Source organism: Onychostruthus taczanowskii, unplaced genomic scaffold, assembly GCF_017590055.1.
Source record: "Onychostruthus taczanowskii isolate IOZ18803 unplaced genomic scaffold, ASM1759005v1 scaffold210, whole genome shotgun sequence".
Taxonomy (NCBI): Eukaryota; Metazoa; Chordata; class Aves; order Passeriformes; family Passeridae; genus Onychostruthus; species Onychostruthus taczanowskii.
In genome coordinates this window covers 227,048-236,054 of record NW_024499352.1, presented here as the reverse complement: position 1 = coordinate 236,054, position 9,007 = coordinate 227,048, and the positions used below count along the sequence as shown (strand labels likewise).

Below are 9,007 nucleotides of genomic sequence, written 5' to 3'. Positions count from 1 at the left end.
CATCTCATTTGTCCATGTTAATGTCTCTGGTGTATCAAATGTGATGTGTGTTCCCCATGTTTACTGGTGTGTTTGTACCTGCCCAGGCTTCTGAGCTGGTTAATCCAAGCTGTGGAAGACCAGCTGGTTGGGACTGAGGGGCTGGACAAAGGGGGAAGATTGGTTTAGAGAACAGAGCACTGGCTAGTGACACAGGAAACATGGTTGTCCTTGCCCTACCTGTGTAGAATCTCTTGTTCTTTGATTAAACTTCCTCATCTGGGAAGAAAAACTTGAGGTGGAGGCATTTGTAAAGTTTGTTTTTAAGGGAAGCTTTGAGCAGTGCAGGAAATTGTGCCTTACCATGAGCATTCCATCAGACTTATTCTCCAGGCAAAGGCAGGAGCTGATGGTCCTTTGGCTGGTGTCTTCTTGCTCCTCAGCTCACTTTACTTCCTTTGCACTGCACAGCAGAAAAGGGTTAAGGCACTGAAAAAACTTAGGGCTTGCCTGACTTAGGGCAGCTCACTGTGTTGTTCTTGTCCTACACCTGCAGGGAATCCTCTGTCCAGGAAAGGAGCTGGTGTGAGAGACAGATCCAACAGAGCGCTGGAGGAAGATGTTGGAAGCCAGCTGGAGCACAGCTCCCAGCAGAGTGTAGGTGAGAACAGCTGCCCTGCTGGTCCTGGCAGCTGGAGCAGCTGTGGATGTTGCCCCTTGCACCAGCCTCATGATATTTAAACTCCAGTCCCTGAGGGAGGGTCCTCTCCCATCCACCTCCCTGCGGGATGGGTGCTGCAACTGACGGGGCTGAACAGCAGCGGCCCCAGGGGGAGGTGCTAAAGGAGATGCAGATGTGCTCCAACAGCCCCACATCTGTCCTGTGCTGGGCCCCAGGGCTGGAGGCCACTCTGCAGGTGGGGTCTCCCCTGAGGTGGGTAGAGGGGCAGAATCCGCCCCCCACTCCTGCTGCCCACACTGGGGGATCAGCCCAGGACACGGAGAGGACTCTGGATGCCAGCACACATGGCCAGGACATGTCCACCTTCTCATCCACCAGCAGCCCCAAGTCCTTCACTCAGCTGCACCGGGCTGCTTCCCATGTGATATTGTCTTTGAGGTTTGACCACTTCCAGGATCTCTCCTCTTACTCTTTTCCAGGCAGTTCTTTGCTGTTCTCTGTTGGTCCACTCTGCCCTTAGCTCCCAGTGAGTTGTAAATAAAGGTGAGTAAGACCTGGAGTCTCTCCTCAGGGGCACCCAACAGCCCTGCTCATTCTTACACAGCTGTGTTTATCCATTCAACCGGGATCTGCATGGCCTGGCTTCTCACGCCTGCAGGTTCTCCAAGGTCTCTGAAGGGGGATGCTGCTGTCTTGTGTGCTCCTCTCCATGTGGGAGATGAAAGCAGGCCCTTTCCTTATCCTCCCCCACTCTGCTGTCCTTTCATGTGCAACCTTCAGGAAGTGCTGTGTGTTTTAACACAACCAACTGCTTGGGCTTTCTGTAGGGTAATGCCCCTGGGCGCTGCTCTAGGCATTGCTTGACCAGTGGATGTTACACGTGCCAGACTGGCTCCAAGGACTGACCAAAGCTGATGGAGCCAGCCAGCCTGACCCAGAGCTGAGCCATGCAGCTTTTGTGGGACAGGTGTATGACTGATGCCAAACGATGGAACCACGAGGGTAGGAGGAAGCCGAGCTTCCTCTGGGAACAGTGGAATGCAGGAGAGCCTGGGACAAGGGTAGGTAGGGCAGAGCACTAGCAAGGAAAGATACAAATGCAATGCTGATCATTTGCCTCATGACAGAGAAGAGGGTGAAGACCTGAGGATGAGCGTGACAGTTTCAGAGGGCACTTTCAGTCCCTTATCTGTCTCAGCACAGAGCTGCACATCCTGATGCTGGTCTGTTCATCTTGAGGCCACCCACAGTGATGCTGTGCAAGAGCCTGGGGTGAAGCTGCACTGCACTGGGGCTGTGCCTCGCAGCATCACTCAGTTACCTCAGCCAAGCCTCTGCATGTGTCCTGGTTTAGGGTAAATTTGGGAGGAAACGTCCAAAGGGGTCCCTCTAGAAAGCAGATTCAAGCGGCCCCTCTCCCTACTGGTTCAGTAAAAGATTTCCTTGGAGAAACTGGGAAAAAACTGTTTATATAACAAGCAAAGTATTCACAAGCATAACAAATTAATAAATTTAATAAAACCTCTTGCTGTTCTGAAGAGATGGCAAATTCAGAAAGTCCTTTTCACAGGGTATAGCTTGGCTTGCTCAGTCTCTTATCAGTCCCTCCTGCACTAGAAAATGCCACATCCTGGGCCCTGGTGGGCCACAGGTGTAAGCTCCAGGTATTTTTCCTGGGTTTTCAGTCCAGAACAGGTACAGTCAGTTCCAAGAAAAAGAAAAGCCACAGTCTGAGGAACTTCTCTGCCTCAGCTAAGAAAAAATAATTAAAATAACTAAAATAAATAAACTAAATACCTAAAACAGCTAAGAAAATCTAACTAAAAAGCAAAGGAGAGCTCTCTCCTGCTGTCCGTGCTGCAGACAACACAGTCTGTGAGAAGAAAAGCTGAAGCTCTTGTCTCTATGTTCCTGAATACAGCCACCTCAGACATTCTCCACTGCTTATCCTTCTCCCCCCTTCACTCTCAGATCTAATTTTAAAGGTGCAAAACTTATTGCTGGGCTAAACAGACAAAAGAGGATACAATTCAGCATCATAAAGTCACCCTAGGACATTATGCTACATGTTGCTGTAGAGGGTACAACCGATACCAAAGAAGGCTTCAAGCATCAGCCCTTTTTTATTCCTCACTACAACCTTTTCTACCCTTCATCTCACACACATTGCACCTGTGTGCTCTCTCTACCCTTTTGTGACTGGTCAGTGCACCTCGGCACTCCATGTCCCATTACCTTCAATACTGGTCACCCGTCCTGCACAGCTGTAGTCCATTAGGGATGAAGCTCGGCAGTTCCCAATTACCACAAACTGTGTGCCTACAGTTACACTGCAACCAGAGCCATGACACTGTAACATGTCACCTGGTGACTGCTAACACAGGCTGTGACTGGTGTGACAGCCGCCCACGCAATCCTGCTGCCACGGCCACCTGAGCCCCCTTGTCTCCGGGATGGGTAAGCCCAGCTCCCACATTCCCCACCAATGGATGGTGATGAAGAGTTAACCAACAGACTTTGGGAGGGGCTAGGGTTACCTGATGCAACACCAAAGCTATAAAAAGTAGAGCAGCCATTTTATTAATGAGCCACTAGGTAGGCAGTCATGGGGCAGGGCTCCCAGGCCTGTTTTTCCTTATTTAGTCCTTCTGTTGTATTTTTTGTTAAGGTTTAATAAACCCTTTAAAATTTTTAAAGTGAGCAGTTGTTTCTCACAGAAAAAATACAGTTTTTATTTCTGTTGTTAATTAAGCTTAGACATAGTAGTGAAATAGCTGATATAAGTATGCTTGTGTTAAAATGCCTGCTTGAATGGGATAACATCCAATGAACATATGATGAGGACATGTGCTACAGATGTGCCAACTATCAGTGCTCACTGTCTGAAGACTGTGGTCTAAGGCCCAAAAACTGAAGGTTACAATAAGAATGGACTAAAACCACAACCAAGGAATACGCATGCTCTAAAATACCATGGCAACAGTCCCCTGAACGGGGAATAATTAGCATTGACTCCATGACTGCAGAAGGCTGATCAATTGCTTTATTAAGCTATACTGTATTATACTATACTATTAAGAAACTTGTAACCTTTACAGACTATCTGATACAGCTTTAACCTAATTGGTCAATCAATCCAAACACCATGCAATGTCCAATTAAGAAACCACTCTTTGGTAAACAATCTCCATAACACATTCCACATGTACACAACAACACGTGTAGCAAATGGAGATAAAAATTGTTTCTCATTCTCTTCTCTGAACTTTCTCACAGCTTCTCACAGCTCCCCAGAAAAATCCTGGGGAGAACTATGTCTCTCTCTGTTCAGAGGATATGTGATTACCACACTAAAAAGGCAGACCTGAGGAGAAGCCATGCTAAACAGTTCTTGGAATATGTAAACTCATTTTGGGAAAAGTTTACTATGCACAATTGTTTATGAATATGTAACTGGCTGATGCAATACAAATGATATATAAAAGGTGTTTCCAAAATAGGTGTACTCTTGGTTGAGTGCCAAGACACACTGGGCCATATTCTTTGCTTTATTGTCTTTGTCTCCTATTGTCCTTTATTAAACTTTTCAAATTTACACAGGAGAGTGAAACGTGTTTTTCACCCTGACAGTCAGAATACATCCTGACACCCTGTTGGCAGTAGTCTGATTAAATGGTGGCTGCAGTCCTCCTGCAGTGACAGGTGTGGTTCTGTTGGAACAGGGATCCTGGACAAAGATGGAGTTTTGCTCTGAAGGTCCAGTGGTGGTGCAGATGGGCCTGCTTTTTCTGGGAATCCAACAGAAAAGAAAGCTGCTCCTCTGGAATCCAGTGGGAAACGGCTGGCTGTGGTGTTCCAAACCCTCAGATTATATCCAGGTAGGAATGCTTGGGTCCTCCCTCTGGGCAGAGCATCTCAAAAGGGGATGATGTAATTTTATCAGTCATGCAGTGAGACTCAATGGCCCATTAACAGAAGATATTTTCTGGAGGAAGGATTGGTTGTGGAAGAGATAAAGAAAACTGCCCAATTAACAGAAGATAACTGCCCCACTCTAACACATGGCAATAAAATATACACCCCCAGCCACATCTTTCATTTCCAACATAAGACACATTTAAAATTGGCTTGCAGTGGTGGCTGAAGATGCAGAAAGGAAGAGGATGGGACAGGTTACAGCATGGAAGATAAGCAGATGCAGTTTGGCCTGGTTTGGAGGAAGCACAAGCAAGGCCTTAGGAGTAAACACTTTATTAATAGAACAAGGGTGTGAGGTTTGCCATCTGAGGAGGTCTTTAGCTCTCCTGCCACACACTTTGCTCTATTCAGATGAACTTTAGGTGCACTGATCTGCACCATGCTCTGGCCTGGGCAGGGGGCTTCGGACCCTCCAGAGAGATGGGCTGTCAGGAAAACTGTGGGTCCATGGAGTTGAGAGTGTCCTCAGCAGCACAGCTCTCCTCTATGCCTTTGGATGTGGCTGGGTTTGGGACAAGCCAATGGAAATTCTCTTCAGGGGGAGATACAGGCAGACATTTACAAATCCACCCTAATGCAGACTGAATGATCTGTTCTGCTGTGGTCCTTGTAACCAAAGTGTTGCCTGAGCTTGCTGGATTCCTTTCTCTCACCAAGCTCCCCTTCACCATTGCAGGATGCCCAGGCATCACACCTTTGGAATAGCCAGTCCCTTCTGAGGTAACTTTAGTCTCACACTTGCTTCCTGGATGCTCCAGGGAATCCTGGCTGCATCTGTCTGTTGGAGACCTTACCCTTGGGAAGCTTCAGGATTTCGGTGTACTCACAGCTGGAGTCTCCTCCAACCTGATTCATGGATTTCAAGAGGCAGTGAACATTCTTAACAACTTGGATGGTGAGATTGTCAAGGCAAGCGTGTAAACGTGCTCTGTCTGCTTTGGCTTCCTTGGATTTGTCGGCTTGGGTGGTTTCTCCGTCAACAGGCTTCTCCTTCCTCCTGGCTGCCCTCCCTGGCTTAGAAGCTTTGGACTCCAGATGGTCCCCCAAGATCTCCAACACCATTGCTAGAAGCTCCTTGGCCACCAGTTCTATTTCTTGTTGGTGGTCTAGAGGTGTCTCTGCAGGCTCTGTTCTCACAGAGCTGCTGAAAACACTTCCTCTGATCCTCTGAGCAGTTTTCCTTAAAAAGCTGACACGCTGGTCCTCAGGAACCTTCAGCCTCGCAAACACTTTGTACATAACAGTCTCAACCATGTCTTGGACCTTCTGGGCTTCTGCTGCGGTCAGCTGCTCAAAGACAGCTTTAAAGAGGCCATCAGCAGTGTTGTCCGGCTTCCTCTGGGAGTCAGTGGCTCTGCTGGCATCTTCCTGACCCAGCTCAGTTGTGGAGTAGGTTTGGCTCTTGTCTAAAGCTACTTTCCCTCTTCTAAATCTCCCTGATTTCAGGGAGGTCTCTTTGCTCTTCTGTGGAGGTGGGCAAGAAGGTTTCTGAGGCTGCAGCTGCCGCTCTGCCTGGCAGGAAGTGTCAGTGGCTCTCAGCAGTTTGGGACCAGCCTTTAATTTGGCCAGAAACGGCAGAAGCCCTTCCTGAAAGGTGACACCAGGTTGTGTGTCATGGTGCCTGGACAAGCACTCAGCCCCTGCATGCTGAAGATTCCCGTGGGCCCAGGCTTCAGCCAGGCCACGAGGGCAGGAGAGAAGGGCTTCCCTCAGTGCGGTGTGTGCCTGCACATGGCCCTGCTGCCCGTGCCCAGCTCAGTGCCCTGCGCTGGCTCAGCTCCCAGCCTGGAGTCCTTTCCCTGCCACAGTGCCTGGCCCAGCAGCACAGCCCTGCACAGTCCCATGCCTCTGAACACAACGCTTTGCCTACCTCTTGCCTCAAGATCTGCTCTAACTCCAGCTTGATCCTGGTCAGGTACTGCCTGTACTCGTTGAACTCCTTCACAGTGCAAATCACCTATGGAGAGACAAGGGCAAAATCCCCCAAAAACTGTCAGGCTATGAGTCAGCCTTCCCTAAATCAGCCTGACCCCAGCGGGAGAGGAGCTGCCTCCAAGCCCTCCCCCCATACCCTGGTGTTGGGGCCACTGCTGTCCCCCCAGCTGGGGCTGAACAGGCAGTGTGGGGCAGGCTGAGAAGGGCAGGACTGGGGCTTGCCAGGGGGATGTTGGCACTGCTTCTGCTCCCAGGGACACCAGCGCACGGCCCTGTCCTCTGGCAGCAGCAGGCGGCTGCAGCAAGGGCTGTGGGAGCCCCGCTTGAAGAGGGCTGTTCTTGATTAGCCTGATGTCCAAACCTACCTTATTTTCACTGGTGATGCAGCCCTGTTTCTTCAGCATCTGCAGGATGTCCTTGCGCTTGTGGTAGTCCCGAAGGTGGGGGTCATGCAGGCAGTTGTATTGCAGGTTCAGGTGAAATAAGGAAATGGCTGGTAGAGCTGCAAAAGACATTTCCCAGAGTATGAAGGAGACAGGAGAGAGCAGCAAAGTGGTGCCACATAGTACTTGTGAAAAGCTGCGAGCAACCAATGAAGAGATCAAGCAAGTGGTTCTTCTGTGTGTTCCAGGGAGCCTGGAGCTTCCCCCTGCTGCCCAGCCCTTTCTGATTGAAGGGCTACAGTTCCTGCTGTAGGTGGCCTAAAGAACTCTGCATGATGCGGACCACATAAAAGAGGAGAGCTTTTCTACCTTTCTCTTTTTCCCCTACCTTTTCCCCCAGGATTCCCCTGCAGAAGACAGGCTTGGATCTGGGTTTTACAGGGATCTTGACTCTGAGTGGGAGGTGGAGCAGGTCAGAATCCATTTCACCTGCATCTCGTTCTCCCAGGTGTGGTCTTCTGTGGCCAATCTTTGACGACACAGACACTTGGGCAGTAGCTCAATATCCTTCACAGCGGGTGCAAGAGAACACAGGTCCTGAGGCGCTAGAGCAGACCCCCAAGCCCCAGGCTCACCGGCTAAGCTGTTTCTATCAGCCCACTGCTCTCCTCCCTGTAATTCCCAGTGCACTCAGCAGTGCCTCTGCTTTTTGGCAGGACACCAGCAGTGAGATGGAGCTCCACAGCTCCTTCCAAGGGCTCTCGTGGTGCTGTGATGCTGAGCAGTGCTCCACAGCTCCTTCCAAGTGCTCTCGTGGTGCTGCGATCCCACGTGAGCTCCAGAGGTTTCCCAGTGATGGGGCATTGTTACATCATGGTGATGTCACATCACCGCATTGTTACATCACCGCACTGACATTGTGTCACACAGAAACTGCCCACCACACCTGGGGGAGGGGGGCCCACCTGGAGGCCTCTTTGGACAGCCCTGTGGGCCACCCCATCCGTGTGACCCAGCTGTGAGAGTGTTGTAAGTGAGAGTCAGTTTGTATTGAATGAAGGTTGAGTTGATTATTGTAACCTTGGGAAGGGGAGTTACTGTTTTAAGGGGGTTAGTCACTGTTCTTTCCAAGTTCTAAAGGGTCCAGGATACAGCGGGGGATGGTCCAAAGGGGCAGAATAACATCCAGAAACAGAGTCAGCGCAATAAAACCAGCGCTGCAGAAGGAGATTGGATGAAAGACCTAACCAATCATTTGACGCCCCACGGAAATGATTGCTCAGAAATGAATGATGGTAAAGACCAATAGGAACACCAGAAACAAGCCAATCACCACATGGATCCAAAACCCACCAATCCTGGACCCAAAGGGGAGTTATAAAAATGGAAGTTCAGTTGATTTCGGGGCTCTTTTGAGGAATTTGCTTCCTGGAGAGTCCAGTGTGTTTGTTGGGTAGACACACTGTTATTTTTTTGGCTTGTCATGTGGGGGTCTGAGCCTATCCCGGGCCTTCTGTCTCCTGTAGCTCTTTTTAAATAAACGAGATCCTTTTCCTCTGAAGAGTGTCTGGCCTCGTTTGTCCATAACAAGAGCTCCTGTCCACAGGCCCCTTCCCCCCTCCCTGTCATGTCATTCTGTCAGGCAAAGCTTCCTCACCAACAGGAAGGAACAGGAGGAATTGCCACTCCAAAGATGCCCAGTCTGGGGGCTGCTTTTCCCCATTTCCCTTTTTAGACCTTCTTCCCTGTCATGGCGAAGCAGCCACAACTGGGGAAATTGCAGCGAACTGGATATTTGGCCCATCCCTGGCAACATGAGATTCCTTGGTCAGGTTTTGAGAAACAGAAGAGAAGCACGGGCTGAGGGAAAGCCCAGAAAGCCCTCTCCTCCCCTTTCCTCAGGATCCTCTTCAGCCCAGACACCAATGTTGTGTTGTGTTTCTGTACATTTTAGTTACGCTAAGTTGTACTCTGTGTTTGGAATGTTCTGTTCTCCTCTCCTTTCTGTGTAATGGTTCTGACTGGGTTGTCTCCTCCTCCCCAGCTTCTG

At 49.8% G+C, this 9,007-nt stretch overlaps 1 long non-coding RNA gene across 2 annotated transcripts; it reads left to right on the top strand.

The window, feature by feature from the left end:
- The first annotated feature begins 534 nt into the window (after positions 1–534).
- Positions 535–8,568, top strand: LOC121335930. Of its 2 annotated transcripts, XR_005952672.1 has the most exons (4): positions 535–640; positions 1,141–1,204; positions 4,384–4,539; positions 5,316–8,568. It is a non-coding gene; the product is annotated as an uncharacterized LOC121335930 (long non-coding RNA). The 2 variants fall into 2 exon arrangements; XR_005952671.1 differs by having other exon boundaries at positions 541–1,204.
- The last annotated feature ends 439 nt before the right edge of the window (positions 8,569–9,007 follow it).